This window comes from Macrobrachium rosenbergii, chromosome 54, assembly GCF_040412425.1.
Source record: "Macrobrachium rosenbergii isolate ZJJX-2024 chromosome 54, ASM4041242v1, whole genome shotgun sequence".
NCBI lineage: Eukaryota > Metazoa > Arthropoda > Malacostraca > Decapoda > Palaemonidae > Macrobrachium > Macrobrachium rosenbergii.
In genome coordinates this window covers 6,088,591-6,107,330 of record NC_089794.1, presented here as the reverse complement: position 1 = coordinate 6,107,330, position 18,740 = coordinate 6,088,591, and positions in this window count along the sequence as shown.

Below are 18,740 nucleotides of genomic sequence, written 5' to 3'. Positions count from 1 at the left end.
ACTACCGAAAAATGGAGTGTCACACTCCCTATCAATGGTACACATTACTAGAGGGAACACCGTTTCCCAGACAAGCATAGACATTATTTTATGCCAAACAATAATAATCAAAGACCCCCTTGTCATCAAGCAAAATAATAAGGTCGTGACAACCACAATGCCAGTCACATAACCTGTAAGTTAATAACACCACTTCCCATATATATATATATATATATATATATATATATATATATATATATATATATATATATATATATATATATATATATATATATATGTATATATATATATATATATATATATATATATATATATATATATATATATATATATATATATATATATATATATATATATATATATATATATATATATATATATATATATATATATATATATATATATATATATATATGTATATATATATATATATATATATATATATATATATATATATATATATATATATATATATATATATATATATATATATATATATATATATATATATATATATATATATATATATATATATGTATATATATGTATATATGTATGTATATATATATATATATATATATATATATATATATATATATATATATATATATATATATATATATATATATATATATATATATATATATATATATATATATATATATATATATATATATATATATATATATATATATTTATATATATATATATATTATATATATATATATATATATATATATATATATATATATATATATATATATATATATATATATATATATATATATATGTATGTATATATTTATATATATATATATATATATATATATATATATATATATATATATATATATATATATATATATATATATATATATATATATATATATATATATATATATATATATATATATATATATATATATATATATATATATATATATATATATATATATATATATATATATATATATATATATATATATATATATATATATATATATATATATATATATATTAAAGAAAAGACAGGGCCTCATTAAACTAATAGAGATACCATCCAGTTTTAATGAGGTCCTGTCAGTATTTGTATCAGTGCACAAAACAATTGTGTACGTGATAAAGTTTAATATATATATATATATATATATATATATATATATATATATATATATATATATATATATATATATATATATATATATATATGAGGAGTGAGTTTGTGTGTGTATGTGCCAGAATAACTCTGAAGCAAATTGTGCAATTTCAGCCTACTTGGTATATATATATGACTTACTATCTGGAAAAGGATACTGCAGGGGTAGGACATCACTGGCACCAAAGGGGATATGCAGGAGGGGGTGACATGTAAAAATAATCGAAATTGACAGATATTAGTATCTAATCCATAGTTTTCGAGGTTGCTGAGATGAATAGTGACAATCCTGGTGCCCTTTAAGTCCAAGTTCAGCCCCCATAGGAAGGAGGGGTGAAAAGGGGGTGGAAAGGGGGTGGCATGGAAAGATAGCCAAAGACAACAGATATTAGTGTCTAATCTATAGTTTTCGAGGTTACTGAGATGAATAGTAACTCTCCTGATGCCCTTAAAATCCAAGTTCAGCCCCGATAGGAAGGAGGGGTGGGAAGGGGGTGTGTAAAAATAACCGTAAATGACAGATATTAGCATCTAATCCGTAGTTTTTGATGTCACTGAAATTAATAGTGACACTCCCGAAGCCATTTAAGTCCAAGTTCAACCCCGATAGGAATTGGGGTGGGAAGGGATGGGAAGGTGGTGACATAAAAATAACAAAAAAAGACAAATATTAGTGTATAATCCATAGTTTTCGAGGTCAATGAGATGAAAAGTGACAGTCCCGATGACCTTTAAATCCAATTTCAACCCTGATAGGAAGGTGATTGAGAAGGGGTGGGAAGGGTGTGATATGTAAAAATAACAGAAAACAACAGATATTAGCATCTATTCCATAGCTTTTGAGGTCGCTGAGATAAATAGTGACACTTCTGATACCCTTTAAGTTCAAGCTTAGCCCCGGTAGGAAGTGGGGTTGAGAGGGAGTGAAAAATAAAATTTCAAAAATGACAGATATTAGTGTCTAATTCATAGTTTTTGAGGTCGCTGAGATGAATAGTGACACTCCCAATGCCTGCTAAGTCCAAGTCCAGCCCCAGTAGGAAGGGGGAGTGAGAAGGGTGGGAAGGTGGTGATATGTAAAAATAACCAAAAACGACATATATTAGTGTCTAATCAATAGTTTTTGAGAATGCTGAGATGAATAGTGACACTCCCAGTGCCCTTTAAGCCCAAGTTCAGCCCCAACAGAAAGGGGGGTTGAGAAGGGGTGAAAAATAAAATTTAAAAAATAACAGATATTAGTGTCTAATTCATAGTTTTTGAGGTCACTGAGATGCATAGTGACACTCTCACCTTTAAGTCCAAGTTCTTCCCCAATAGGAAGGGGGTGTATGAGAAGGGGTAAAATATAAAATGTTAAACATGATGGGCAATGTAATTGAAGCAAGTATCTTAATAGGAGAGAGAGAGAGAGAGAGAGAGAGAGAGAGAGAGAGAGAGAGTATTGGTTGTCTTCCAGAGTTTTCCTAGGGAGTCCGAGATTGGTCAGCTAATGTATACATATATTATATATATGTATATATTATATATATATATATATATATATATATATATATATATATATATATATATATATATATATATATATATATATATATATATATATATATATATATATATATATATATATATATAAATTGTTTAGTTATTCATGAGTATACTTACACATTCAGTATCACTTTCAAATTACCGTAGAAGTAAAAATTGCAGTCGATTTTAATATATCATGAATATATTTACTTTTAATTTGAAAGACCAACATTTTTATATGGAAGTATTTTAGTTCAGTATTTTTCATTCAATTGTTTTACAAGTGATGTTCGCTCATACAATGGGAAATAGCTGGAAATAATATTTTTTCTAACTTTCATTTCTGATTCATTTTTCATATATGCTTTCGTGAGAAAGTAACAAAACGTTCCTTACATAGAAAAACTTTGCATTTCTATTTAGTCATCTTAGGATGAAAATATTTATTCATTTCATTTTATTCATTTTATTTTGCACTGGAAATATTTTCTTGGATTGTTACTTTGTTTTTACTATCACAAAAGGTTGTTCATATGATGAAGAAAGTAAATGTAACGAATTGCCTTTAAACTTTCAACATTGCATAGTTTTACCTGAGATATTATTCATTCTTATGTTTACTATATGACGATGTTAATTTTTTTGCCTCTGCAAGAAAATTGAGTTAGTCTTTTCTTTTATCAGGGGAAGAGAAGCTAATTCCACTGACGGCCATTGTTAAAAATAATGGCAACATTATTTTAATTTCTTATCAGTTCGCTTGTTCTACAATACACAGAATTAATATAAATCAGTACACAACCGTCAGGGAATATTGCAACAGTCTGAAAGACTAGTACAAATGATAATGGCTCACTCTGAGAAAAAGAAATTAAGAAAAACTGGGTTTTGAAAAGACTGTAAAATGCTAAGGCACTTATGAACAAGCTCGTTTTTATATTTTTACTGTAAACCATGAAAATCCTATTTGATCAATGAAACGAAGCATCTCTCTTCTAACACAGAATTCGAACTGAGACCAGAGAGATTGAATAAACCGCAATACCGATGAGCCCTTGCCAACACCAATATCTCTCCAGCTTGTCTCAGAGCCAAATATATTAGTGATGACAAAAACAGCATTTAGATTGAGCGCTGAAAGTTAGTTCATAATGTTATATCCTCTTTTTGTGTGGATAGTAAAATGGTCAGAACTAACCAAACAAGTAAAATATGTGCAGAAGTTTCTTCGGCGCAATCGTGTTTTCTGTTCAGCGTATAATGCTTTATGAAACTCTCAGCCACGGCCTATGAAACTTTCAGCCACGGACCATTAAACTTTCAGCCACGGTCCGGTGGTGGCGTGTCCTATAGCTTTGCCAGACGCACGATCATTACTAACTTTAACCTTAAATAAATAAAAACTACTGAGGCTAGAGGGTTGCAATTTAGTATGTTTGATGATTGGAGGGTGGATAATCAACATCCCAATTTGCAGGCCTCTAGCCTCGATAGTTTTTAAGATGCAATGGCGGACAGAAAAAAGTGGGACCGAGACAAATAGCCATCTCAATAGTTTTCTTTTACAGAAAACTAAAAAGGACTGGTCCTCTAACCCCATATTTAACCATCATTCCGCTAGACGACCCTCTTTATTCTGTGTAACGATGATTTTGAGGATCAATTGCACTACGAGAGTTAATGCCAGTGGTTAGCAAATATGCGGAGATTAGGTTAGGTAGGTTAGGGTGTATAGATAACTCCGTTTCTTAGTGCTTACCAAGAAATTCATCCTGTCACTTCATTCGTATTTTCGGCAAAAAAGAATGCCGTATATTCTGAATCAGACAATAGTATATGGAGTTGGTAATGTTTTCCTTATAAAAAAACTCCACACATACGGCCAAAGTTTTTGTATATATCAAAAGACGATAAGGAATTACAGCAAAAAACTATCAATGGTTGAACAACCTGAAATTCAGTGTTGATTCTTGCGGATCCTAAGATCAATCAAGTATGAGTTTTGATGGATGTTTCCTTAACAAAATAACAACGAATGTAATAAATTTTGCCTATAATAATATAAAAAGAAATATAATACTGGCAAGGCCAAAATAATTGGGGTTGGGAGTAAGAAACGAATGTTGTCGTGTTATTATCACGGGTATTTAAGACATCGGGTGGTGGCTGTTCCGGTGACCTGACCTCTGGTATTCCCCTCAACAACAAGATAATCAGTAGAACAACTGGCGATGAACTAAGGTGCAACAATTGCTGGTGATTTGCACAATATTTGTCCTGATGACGTTATGTAATATGCACTGAGAAGCTCAACAAAGGCTTGGAATACAGCACCTGGTGTTCTGTCTGTCAATCTCATTGCAGGAGCAAGGCCTTTGGGTTCAAGGTTTCGACGTTAGACCAGACATAACAGAAGATGGGGTTCCATCTGGGTTATTACCCCTTTGCACAACAGCAATTGGTCATGCTTCATGGGGACAACATTCTGAGGAAGACCTTCCTCAATGGAATTTGTATCAGTCCTGATTAAAGACATCTATTGACTACACAGGGGCACGGTATTCGGAAGACAATAGCCTAGACTGCTTTCATATCCATCAGTGAAAGGACTTAGCGAGTATGGGTGATGATATTGGGGGATTAACATCCCAGACAATAGATGGTGTCTAAAAACACGTATGTAGGCGTCAATACAGTTAAAAGAAGGATAGATAGATGGTCGCTGAGAAAAAAAAGTGACAGGCATGTGGATAATATGAGTGGTATGAATGAAACAAGATAAAATTAATGCAAAAGCAAAAGTTAAATAGGGGAAGGTATGGGTTTGTCACAATATAAATACCACATACAATAACTTAACTCGACCTTAAGGTATGGACCAAGAACCAGAGTGATTCAAGTTGGTTACTTTAAAACTGATATGCATCAGTAGGGAATACTCAACGACGATCCTGTTCCTTGAAAACGTAGACATAAATCGCCAAAAATTCTTGTAATACAAAATGAAAGAAAAGAAATTTTCATCCTATAATGACTAAATAGAGCTGCAATTTTTTTTATATATATAAGGAACGTATTGTTACTTTCTCATGAAAGCATACATGAATATTTAAATATAAATAAAAAAAAAATTCAATCTATTGTCAAATGTATGAGCGAACATAACTTATAAAATAACTGAATGAAAAATACTTAACTAAAATACTTCCATCTAAACATGTTTGTCTTTCAGATTAAAAGTAAATATATTCATACTATATTAACTATCTTCAGTCTGAAGAAAGAAGAATTGGAAGAGAGAGAGAGAGAGAGAGAGAGAGAGAGAGAGAGAGAGAGAGAGAGAGAGAGAGAGAGAGAGAGAGAGAGAGAGAGAGAGGTGGATCTCCGTGTATTTCAGATGAAAAAATGATTTATGTGTCAGGAAAAAAGAGTAAAAATCAAAAGGTAACTGTTGAATAAATATGAATATCTAAAGGAGCACTAAAAGAGAGAGAGAAGAAGAGAGAGAGAGAGAGAGAGAGAGAGAGAGAGAGAGAGAGAGAGAGAGAGAGAGAGAGAGAGAGAGAGAGAGAGAGAGAGATGTCATCAGTTTACTGTTTCAGAAAGCCAATTACTCAGTTCTTGTAAAAAGTAGATAAAATTAGTTTACAGGACTAACCTTTCCCTGTATGTGGAAATATGGTGGTATAGATATAGAAAGATTAGTAACAGAGAGAGAGAGAGAGAGAGAGAGAGAGAGAGAGAGAGAGAGAGAGAGAGAGAGAGAGAGACAACAGGAACAAATGTGTTTTCATACGGAAAGTGAGAGAGAAAGAAAAGTATGCTCACGAAGAGAAAGGGAAAGAATGGGGAGGGGGTGAAAGAACAAATGTACTTAGAAAGAGAAAGAAGGAGCATAGACAAATGTGTTATGAGAAAAAAGAAAATAGAGAGAGTGGAACAAGAAGAAATGTATTTTCAGAGAGAGAAAGTGCGAGAGAAAATCAGAAGAAAATGAATAAATCAGTACATCTACTTTGAAATAAAGTGATTGGGGAACAAGAACAAAGGCGTTTTGAGAGTCAAAGAGAAAGGGAAAAGCAAGCTTGCAGTCACAGTGTGTGTTTTGAAGAAGAAAAAAATATTAGGGAAACAAAAACAAATGTGTTTCGATGGAGAGAGAAAGAGGAAGTAAAACTGAAAATAGAATAAAATGAGAGAGAGAAAGAAGGAAAGAGAAACAGTGTTTGAGGAGACGAATATAAGAAAAATTGTTTTAAGAGAGAGAGAGAGAGAGAGAGAGAGAGAGAGAGAGAGAGAGAGAGAGAGAGAAGAAAATAAGCTAATGACTAAAAGGGAAGGGTGGGTGCTCCCTTCTTGCCCTGTGCCCCATCTCTTCCTACCTCTCACAGAGAGAAGCAGAGAGAGAAAGAGACAGAGAAAGGAAGAAAGAAGGAGGAAGAGAGAGAGAGACAGAGAAGAAAAGAAGCTAAGGACTGAAAGGGAGGGGTGGGACCTTCCTTCCTGCCCTGTGCCCCTTCTCCCCTTCCTACCTCTTGCAGAGAGAAGGAGAGAGAGAAAGAGACAGAGAAAGGAAAAAGAGAGAAGAGAGAGAAGAGAGAGAGAGAGAGAGAGAGAGAGAGAGAGAGAGAGAGAGAGAGAGATAGGAAAAGAAGCTAAAGACTGAAAGGGAAGGGTGGAACCTCCCTTCCTGCCCTGTGCCCCTTCTCCTCTTCTTACATCTCACAGAGATAAGGAGAGAGAGAGAAGGAGACAGAGAAAGAAAAGAAGAGAGAAGAGAGAGAGAGAGAGAGAGAGAGAGAGAGAGAGAGAGAGAGAGAGAGGAAAAGTAGCTAAGGACCGAAAGGGAGGGGTGGGACCTCCTGTCCTGTCCTGTGCCCCTTCTCCTCTTCCAGCGGCCCTCCTAGCCGCTGTTCGACCCCAACCTTGGGCAGCACATGTTCTCCTGGTAGTCTCAGAGAGCCTTGGGCTAGTGGACATGTGTCAGGGCCAGTAAAAGTCCAGCTGCCCCCAACAGCTGTTCACCCACTAACCTTGGGCAGTCCGAGCTCTCCGGGTGGTATCGGAGAGCCTTAGCCTAGTGGGCATGTGCCAGGGCCAGCGAATGTCCAGAGGCCCCCCAGCCGCTGTTCGCCTACTAACCTTGGGTGGTCTGTGCTCTCTGGTAGGTCTCGGAGAGCCTTAGCCTAGTGGGCATGTACCAGGGCCAACAAAATGTCCAGTGGCCCTCAACCGCTGTTCTCCTGCCAACCTTTGGTTGTCAGTGCTCTCCGGGTGGTCGTGGAGAGCCTTGACCTAGTGGGCATGTGCCAGGGCCAGCGAACGTCCGGCGGCCCCCCAAACGCTGTTCGCCTGCCAACCTTGGGCGGTCCGTGCTCTCCGGGTGGTCTCGGAGAGCCTTGGCCTAGTGGGCATGTGCCAGGGCCAGCGAACGTCCAGCGGCCCCCAAACACTGTTCGCCTGCCAACCTTGGGTGGTCAGTGCTCTCCTGGTGGTTGTGGAGAGCTTTGACCTAGTGGGCATGTGCCAGGGCCAGCGAATGTCCCGTGGCCCCCCAAAAACGCTGTTCGCCTGCCAACCTTGGGCGGTCCGTACTCTCCAGGTGGACCTCCGTTCCTGCCCTGTGCCCCTTCTCCTCTTCCTACCTCTCGTAGAGAAGGAGAGAAAGAGACAGAGAAAAGAAAAAAGAAGGAGAAAGAGAAAGAGAGAGAGCGTTAGATAGATAGATAGATAGATAGATAGATAGAGAGAGAGAGAGAGAGAGAGAGAGAGAGAGAGAGAGAGAGAGAGAGAGAGAGAGAGAGAGAGGAAAAGAAGCTTAGGACTGAAAGGAAAGGGTGGGACCTCACTTCCTGCCCTGTGCCCTTCTTCTCTTCCTACCTCTCGCAGACAGGAGAGAGAGAAAGGAAGAAAGAAGGAGAAAGAGAGAGAGACAGAAAGGAAAAGAAGCTAAGGACTGAAAAGGAGGGGTGGGACTTCCCTTCCTGCCCTGTGCCCCTTCTCCTCTTCCTACCTCTCACAGAGAGAAGGAAAGATGGAAAAAGACAGAGAGAGAGAGAGAGAGAGAGAGAGAGAGAGAGAGAGAGAGAGAGAGAGAGAGAGAGAGAGAGAGAGACGAAAGAAGCTATGGACTGAAAAGGAGGGATAGGACCTCCCTTCCTGCCCTGTGCTCCTTCTTCTCTTCGTACCTCTCACAGAGAGAAGGTGAGAGAGAAAAATAGAGAGAGAAGGAGAGAAAGATAAGGAAAAACTACATATAATTACTCACCTGCTGTTTAGGATCCTTCTTGACCCGTCTATACAAAGGTTCTTCCTTTTTCGTCTCAGGCTAGAGGGCTGCCATTTGGTATGTTTGATGATTGGAGGGTGGATGATCAAAATGCCAACTTGCAGACCTCTAGCCTCAGTAGTTTTTAAGATCTGAGGGCGGACGGACAAAGCCGGCACAATAGTTTTCATTTTAGAAAACTACAAATCGGTAATTTGTAAAAATTAACGAGATTATGGTAGATTTAGGGGCGTCCATCAGTAATCCATCAAATTATATTAGGTATATCCTATTCACTCAAGTGTGTATATATATATATATATATATATATATATATATATATATATATATATATATATATATATATATATATATATATATATATATATATATATATATATATATACATATACATACATATATATATATATATATATATATATATATATATATATATATATATATATATATATATATATATATATATATATATATATATATATATATATATATATATATATATATATATATATATATATATATATATATATGATTAGCGCTAGGTGGTTAACGATAGCCGTTGACCTTGTTGAGTTTATTAGGAAGGTGTGACTCTAACAGATATGTCTTTGGTACGCACTTTTTTATGTTTGCAGCCGTTGTAACTGACAACAATAATGATAATAATGTATTTTTTCATAGAATAATAGGCGGTGAAGAAGAGAATTATGGATTTTTAAATTTATATATCCCCGCGGCTTTTCATGTGTATTCTTCTTAATAACGTTTGAGCATTCAATTATTAATATTGAAAATGTTTTCCCTTATAAAAATCAGCTTCTTGTAACCATTTTCCGTTTTCAAAACAGTTTACAGCTATCTTGTATAATGATGTTTATGCTCTCTCTCTCTCTCTCTCTCTCTCTCTCTCTCTCTCTCATGGAAATCAGAAATATGTTATTTTTATTATTATTATTATTATTATTATTATTATTATTATTATTATTATTATTTCCCGTGTGGAAATAAGAGATACAGTGGAAATAATATCAGGTTAGATTAAAAAATAAACCAGAAAGTAGATACGAAAGCACCAGTATAATTGATAAAAACTAATTAAAAGGTAAATGGTTCATTAAGAGTACCATAATAGCTAAACTTATGTTTCAGAGTAACAAATCATAAAACGTTGAAATGAGATGAAAAATGAAATAAAACGAGAGAGAAGGATAAGACCTTTCCAGAAGGGACAGGGAAGGAAATAAGATCGCTAGAGCCACAGAACGTATTTCCGACGACAGGAACTGCCGGATCGGAAAAAATGGGTCGGAAATGAAGCGGGCAAATTTCCGGATTCATTTATAACCACTTAAGATCTCTCTCTCTCTCTCTCTCTCTCTCTCTCTCTCTCTCTCTCTCTCTCTCTACGCTGATTTCTGATTTTTTCTCGTCGTACAATATTCTCTAGCAGTATCTTGGAAACTGTTTAAAATATTGGAAAATTTAATTCGTCACAAGTTGAGAAATGTAAGCATGCCTAAGGAGAATGGGCGTAATCTAATTTCCATCCACGCAATGTATATATATATATATATATATATATATATATATATATATATATATATATATATATATATATATATATATATATATATATATATATATATATATATATATATATATATATATATATATATATATATATATATATATATATATGTGTGTGTGTGTGTGTGTGTGTGTGTGTGTGTGTGTGTGTGTGTGTGTGTGTGTGTGTGTGTGTGTGTGGGTGTGTGTGTGTATATAACTGGATCACGAAAATTTGGAACGTGATGAATATATGTAAATAAAGACAAAATCCACGAAGGAAAGTGAAACACTGGAGTGCTGCGAGGTCTTTCGACTGTCGTCCTTTACTTAGCAGACTGAAGAAATATAAAATTAAGTTTACAAAAAAGCTCATATAAATGACAGATGGGGATTACAAAGGAAAAAATATGTACCTGGAATCCAACACAACTGAAGAATTAGTAGAACTGCCAAAACAAGGTTAAATATTTAAGAGGTTTTACAAAGGATTAGGATCAATTGTTCAAAAAGCAGAGACAAGACAATTAAAAGAATATACAAGGAGGTAACTGACCATTAAAAAATGTTATGAGAGTACAACTCAATAATTCTCTCCTTTTTTTTTATTGTAAACAATAAAAAAATTTTGCAAGATGAAAATTTTTACAAATAAAAAATTATATTAAGCATATGGATGCATTGAAAATATGTATAAGGTAACCAGTTTGTAATTAAGTCAGTGATTTTATCTTTTAGGTCATCTTGAGCATTTTTCTAATACAGGGGTCCAAATATTACATGCCAGGGCTAAGGTTAAAATTACAGCTGGAAGAGAAATCTTTCGATATGGCAATCACTGAACGTTCAATCCAATTTATCCTATGAGAGTTTTCACTTAAATAAATGAATATAGCATTGGATGTTTGTCCAGTTTTGACTGAGTACTTACGTTGCATAATACGTACATCTAAATCTTTGCCAGATTGACCAATATAAAAGAGGGGCCATCCAAACATGGAATTTTATATATTATGTAGCTGTTTTCTTTAGGGCTATTTTTTATTAACATTTTTTTAGTGTGTTATTATAAGAAAAAATGCGGTTGACATTAAAAGATTTCAACAATGATTTTATGTTTTCAAAACCACTATAATAAGGCAAGCTAAGAATGTTCCTAGGGTTTCTTTCTCCATGTTACTTTCAGTATAAAACTTTTTGTGGGATTTATTATAACAAATATCTAGTATATATGAAGGAAAACAAAAATCTGTCCCTATTTTTCTTATGTATTATATATATATCCAATATATATATATATATATATATATATATATTTTGATATATATATATATATATATATATATATATATATATATATATATATATATGTATATATGTATGTATAAATTTGTGTGTGTGTGTGTTTGTGTATGTTTGTGGGTATGTGTGTATATAGATATTTATTTATAAGTGTGTGTATAGAATGTAATAAGACAAAGGGAAATGTCTGAAGGATAGCACACATACTTGGCAAAGAGAGCTTCTACTATGCATTTGTAATATAGGAATTCTAAACACGAGGGGGCTCACAAAAAACAGCACCTTGTTCTGTCTCAGTTACATCGGTTGCCATATATTAAATCTAACCAGCAAAACTAAACTTTAGACAGTATTGTTGCAGTCATAATATGAAACTTGTCATTTTTATCTTAGAAAATAATGTTCATGTCGATTATCACCATGAGCTAATTACCAGCCCTAGGAGAGCTGTTAACCAGCTCAGTGGTCTGGTTAAACTAAGATATACTTTTTTTTTTTTTTACGAAAAGGCACAGTTGCCAACTATATATCTGATAGTTTGCACTAGGACGTGCATCCTGTCAGTCAGTCTTTGTAACTCGGACTAGCTTAGAGTTCTAGTAATCAGTTGCCAGTCAAAAGACACTAATAATTGTTCTTCTGTCCTTAAAGTAAGAACACTGCCAACGTTCCATAAATTCTCCTCAACAAAATCACTGGAGTCATTCCTCTTATATAATATATTGAATAACCACATATTTTACTTTAAAAAAACTATAATTTGATACACTAAATCTTAGCGTCATACAATAAGACAACCAAAATAGACTGCTACATAAATACGGTGTCATACACAGACACATCACATAGACACTGCAACATACACACACTCAGTCATTATATATATATATATATATATATATATATATATATATATATATATATATATATATATATATATATATATATATATATATGAATGTCTTTTCCTGTAATACTACAGTGTAATATGAATAAATTTATAAATTATATATATATATATATATATATATATATATATATATATATATATATATATATATATATATATATATATATATATAAATATATATATATATATATATATATATATATATATATATATATATATATATATATCTGTTTGATTGAGTGATGGAGTAGCAATGGGTTCACCTCTCCCGTGGTTCTACGTCAACACCTTTTTATGTCACTGGGACACTGTATGTCTAAACAGCTGTCCAAGAGAATACAAACCCATATTCTATCAAAAATATGTAGACTACACATTTTTAATCTCCAAAGGAGTCGAACGTATCCACAGGTTCATCGACTATTTAAATGCATAACATCCAAAAGTGAAATTCACACGTGAAATTGAAAATAATTTCAAACTCCCGTTAACTTACACCACCACTGGCACAGATAACAATCCGTTTTCCACTCTAGTTTACAGAAAATCCACGCATACTGAACTAGGTCTTCATTTCTGAAATTTTTTTGTGCATTTCTCTACAAAATAGATTGCATAAAGACCTTTCTCGGTCCAGCATACAATATTTGTTTCAACTTCATCAGGTTTAATCAGGAGATTCAGTACATGCAAAATTATTTTTGTTCTAATTCGTTTCCAATCACGGTGTTTCAAATTATTTTTAGATCTTCTCTTGATAAGAAACTCACTCCACAAGTCTCAAATTTTAAATGTTCCAAAGGACGATATATATATATATATATATATATATATATATATATATATATATATATATATATATATATATATATATATATATACACACACACATAAATCTTCTATATTTCGGAAACGTTAGTTTTGAAATATGAAAATAAAACTTTGCAAGATACTTAGAAATTCCTACAACAGATACAGCTGAGGTTCGTTTTGATTAATAAATTTACAGTTGACTCTTATTTGAGCAAGAAAGAACGACTTCCTGATGGTTTACCTTCATGTGTTGTTTACCAGTTCACTTGCCCTGATAGTTGCAACCACTGTTTGCAACACTGAACTTCTGAGCACAGGGGGAATAGCATCAGAACAGGGCTGCTTCCACTAACAAACAAATAAAAAAATGCGCCAAAGTTTCTTGGACACAATCAAGTTTTCTGTCTGGTGGTGGCCTCAGCCATGGCCCATAGAATTCTTAACCGCGCCCCATGAAACTCAGCCACGGTCTGGTGGTGGCCTATGTTGTTGGTACCCATAGTGCTGCCAGAAGTACGATTATGGCCAAATTTAACCTTAAATAAAGTAAAAACGACTAAGGCTAGAGGGTTGCAATGTATGTTTAATGATTGGAGGATGGAAGATCAACATACCAATTTGCAGCCCTCTAGCCTCAGTAGTTTTTAAGATCTGAGGGCAGACGGACAGAGAAAGCCGGCACAATAGTTTTCGTTTACAGAAAACTAATACGTCACGCTCAGTTATTAGAGATCATTTTCACCAACAAGACCATAGTTTCACACATCAAGACTTCAAAATCCTGCATAAAGCAACAGGCAAACTGTACCTACTCATTACAGAATCTCGTTCCATTAGAAGAATGAAACCTAAACTTAATGGAAGTATGAAGCTTATTCAGTTGTTGAATAAATAGCATCAGGCATACTTCAGACTTTACAGAAATTTAGGCAACTGTATACTTACTTTTTCCTTTTCTTGATGTTGGTTACCGCCATCAGTCCATAACGATTATGCTGAATGCTCATTTGGATAAACACACTAATTTACTTTTTGTTCCTTGTACTCTATTACTGTAGATAGAAATTCTTATCATATTTCATGCCTCTAACATGCTGTTACCTTTCAGTATATTATATATTTGTATATATAATAATTAACGCTACTTAGAATTTTTATATTATTATGATTGCTTATTTTTCCTATTTTTTCTCTTCTCTTAGCCTGATGATGTAGATAAGAGAATGCCTGAAACATCCAGAAAGACCAAAGACAATGTTCTAGATTTTAGCACTGGTGTACTTGTTCCTGAATTGAATTAAATTTCCAAAGGTAAGAAGTATTGCTGACATAAAAAAATTATATATATATATATATATATATATATATATATATATATATATATATATATATATATATATATATATATATATATATATATATATGTGTGTGTGTGTGTGTGTGTGTGTGTGTGTGTGTGTGTGTGTGTAATATAAAAACACTGTATCGTGCTTCTGAGTTATCAATAGAAGGATCCACAGTGATACTCTTGTTTAGCAAGACGAAATGTATTTGTAGAAATATTTACAGAGCGTAAAGCCTTCGTCCATCCTTCTGTGGACTAGATCACTAAACTAGAAGAGACACACAACAATGGTGAAGAAAAATAAATAAATAAATAAAAACAAACTGAAACGGATAAACGAGGTTAAAAATAAGCGAACAAGTCACTGGGTCGTATTCCTTTCAAGAATTCTCAGTGATCTGCGAGGCGGGACAAAACGCTGGTCTTCTTCCTGAATGATATTTTGAGGGTCGTTATCCAAAATGGCAGTTTGATCAACAGACTCTGGAACAGGCGAAGGGTGGTTATCTACATTATCAGATTGAAGAAGGGAGTACACATTTCTGAAATTCTCAATTCTGGCCCTTTTGCAAATCTCTTCACTCAAAAGGAAATTATTCATAATGCCAGTATTCCCCTCAAAGGTGTCATTTAAAGTGACGAGAGCTCCTTCCACAATCCTCCTAGTAGTCTTGTCCGCACTCTTATAAATAACTTTGCCTCCCCTGAAGTCAATAGCATGATTAGAATCCCAAGTGTGCTTAGCAATGGCGCTATAAACATTATCCAAACGGAAGGATGCAATATGTTCCCGTTTTCTCTGGTCCAGGGAACAACCACTTTCTCCAATGTAGCATTTGTCACAATTTTTGCACCCTATAGCATATACTCGGATATCGGTGTTTGGTTTTCTACAACTGTTCTTGATAATTTTCTTTCTAAGAGCATTGAGGTATTGAAAAACTACGGTATACCCATGCCTTTCTTTTCTAAGATTATTAGAAAATTTTCTTAGGTCATGATTATACGGAAGGGGAAGGGATTTAAAATCAGTGGTTGAACGGTGTTCCCTTGGATTATAAAACATTCTCCTGGCTCTAGAAAGACATTTGTCAATAAAAACCTTAGGTGACACAATTTATTTAAACTGGTAGTCAAAAATTCAATTTCCTGGTCAATGAAACTAGGGTCAGAAACTCTCAACGCCCTAAAAAACAAATTGGTCAGAACATTACTTTTGATTTTCTCGTCATGAAATGAATAAAAATTTGTGTACGTATTTGTGTGAGTACTTTTACTGAGAACAGAAAATTTACAAGACTTATTCACATCATCCCGGTGAACAACCAAATCTAAAAAGGGCAGGCGCTTATCGACTTCCCTTTCCACTGCAAACTTGATGGACGGAACAAAACTAATCAGAAACTGATCAAAACACGCGGTATCGTCCTTATGAACAATAAAGATATCACCAACATATCTTACCCATATAAAAGGTTTCAAATCATTTGGAAGTTTGTCCACAAAAACTATTTAAAAAACTTCCATACAAAGATTAGCTAAAACAGGCGACAATTAGGATCCCAAAGTAACCCCTGCCTTTTGTTGGTAGAAATCTCCTTCAAACTCAAATATGGTAGAATCTACCGTTCGGGGTAATGTTTATAGCGCCATTGCTAAGCACACTTGGGATTCTAATCATGTCATTGACTTCAGGGGAGGCAAAGTTAGCTATAAGAGTGCGGGCAGGACCACTAGAAGGATTGTGGAAGGAGCTCTCATCACTTTAAATGACACCTTTGAGGGGAATACTGGCATTATGAATAATTTACTTTTAAGTGAGGAGATTTGCAAAAGGGTCAGAATTAAGAATTTCAGAAATGTGTACTGCTTTCTTTAATCTGATAATGTAGATAACCACCCTTCGCCTGTTACAGAGTCTGTTGATCAAAATGCCATTTTGGATAACGACCCTCAAGATATCATTCAGGAAGAAGACCAGCGTTTTGTCCCGCCTCGCAGATCACTGAGCATTCTTGAAAGAAATACGACCAAGTGACTTGTTCGTTTATTTTAACCTCGTTTGTCCGTTTTAGTTTGTTTATATTTATTTGTGTTTCTTCATCATTGTTGTGTGTCTCTTTTAGTTTAGTGATCAAGTCCACAGAAGGATGGACGAAAGCTTCAAGCCCTGTAAATATTTCTACAAATACATTTCGTCTTGCTAAACAAGAGTGTCACTGTGATCCTTCTATTCATATATATATATATATATATATATATATATATATATATATATATATATATATATATATATATATATATATATATATATATATATATATATATATATATATATATATATATATATATATATATATATCACACATTACCACAGGTGAAAAATAAGACTGGTTTTGACTTTATTTTCAAGCCATTGACGAAGGACTGATACAGAGTATGAGACATCACAAATATATATACTACAAGAATAGTACTGACGAACATACACAACCGTTAGAGACTCCATATCCCTATTCAGGCCGGTGTCGAGGTAGGAGTGGCCTTTAAAACTCATTTGGCTAAAAATCACAATAGACTCTCAGGGGACATTGCTGACAAACAGACCCACACCTGACAGGTGTCATGGAGGCGGAGTTTGGAAACTCATTAACATTACTACCCTCGTACTGTGTTTACAAATATGATAATCCTATTTTCATACATCTCTACTGCCTACCTTAAAGTTTAAACAATTTACAAATTTCTTTTGATATTAAAGGATCAAGTTTATACATCCCTTGACTGATATTCATATTATGGTTGTAACTTTCTTTTATAAAGCTAGATTCAATGATGTTCCTTTCCAGTGCATTATTAGAATATACAATCCTTTTTGCCCCTTCCCAGTTGATAGCATGATTGTTCTCACTAACATGTACAAATATACCACTGTTCCCTTGTGCATATCTCACACATTTCTTATGCTGTTCAATTCTTTTTTCCAGTGCTTTCCTGGTTTGGCCAATATAAAAGTTGTCACAAGACTTACACGGAATTTTATATACACACCCTTTAGTATTGTCTGGGGAGTTCTTGATAAGTACATTTTTCATTGTTGTATTGTTCTTAAATGCGACATTAACACCAAAATTCTTAAGAAGATGAGGGATATCTTTCATATTATTATTATAAGGCAAAACAAGCAAATTTTTTGTGTTGTAAGGTTCTTTCTGGTTTTGATACATAGTCTTTTTTGCCGCGTCAAATGCACTGTTTAATACACTATCAGGATATTTCAATTTCTTGCCTGCATTCCTAATCATATCTATTTCATCAATATATTCAGGGCTACATACCCGTAATGCTCTTAAAAACATAGATGAAAACACTGACTTTTTAACCTTATTGCTTTGTCCAGAATAGAAATGCACATAGGAAGAAATATTAGTGGGTTTTCTATACACACTATATTTAAACCCACTACTATTTCTTCGTATGAGGACATCCAAAACGGTAAGCACCCATCATTTTCCATTTCCATCGTGAATTTAATTGATGGTACTAATTGATTTAACTTGGCAAAAAGTTTTTACATCTTGGTTCCTGGCCATACACAAATTATGTCGTCAACATACCTAAACCATGTTACATTACGTGGGATTATGTTGTTTAATATCTTCTTTTCAAAAATTCCTACACCCGTTTCTTATTTTTCACCTGTGGTAATGTGTGATAAATGAATCACGTACAAAAGTGATAATAATCATCATATATATATATATATATATATATATATATATATATATATATATATATATATATCATATATATATATATATATATA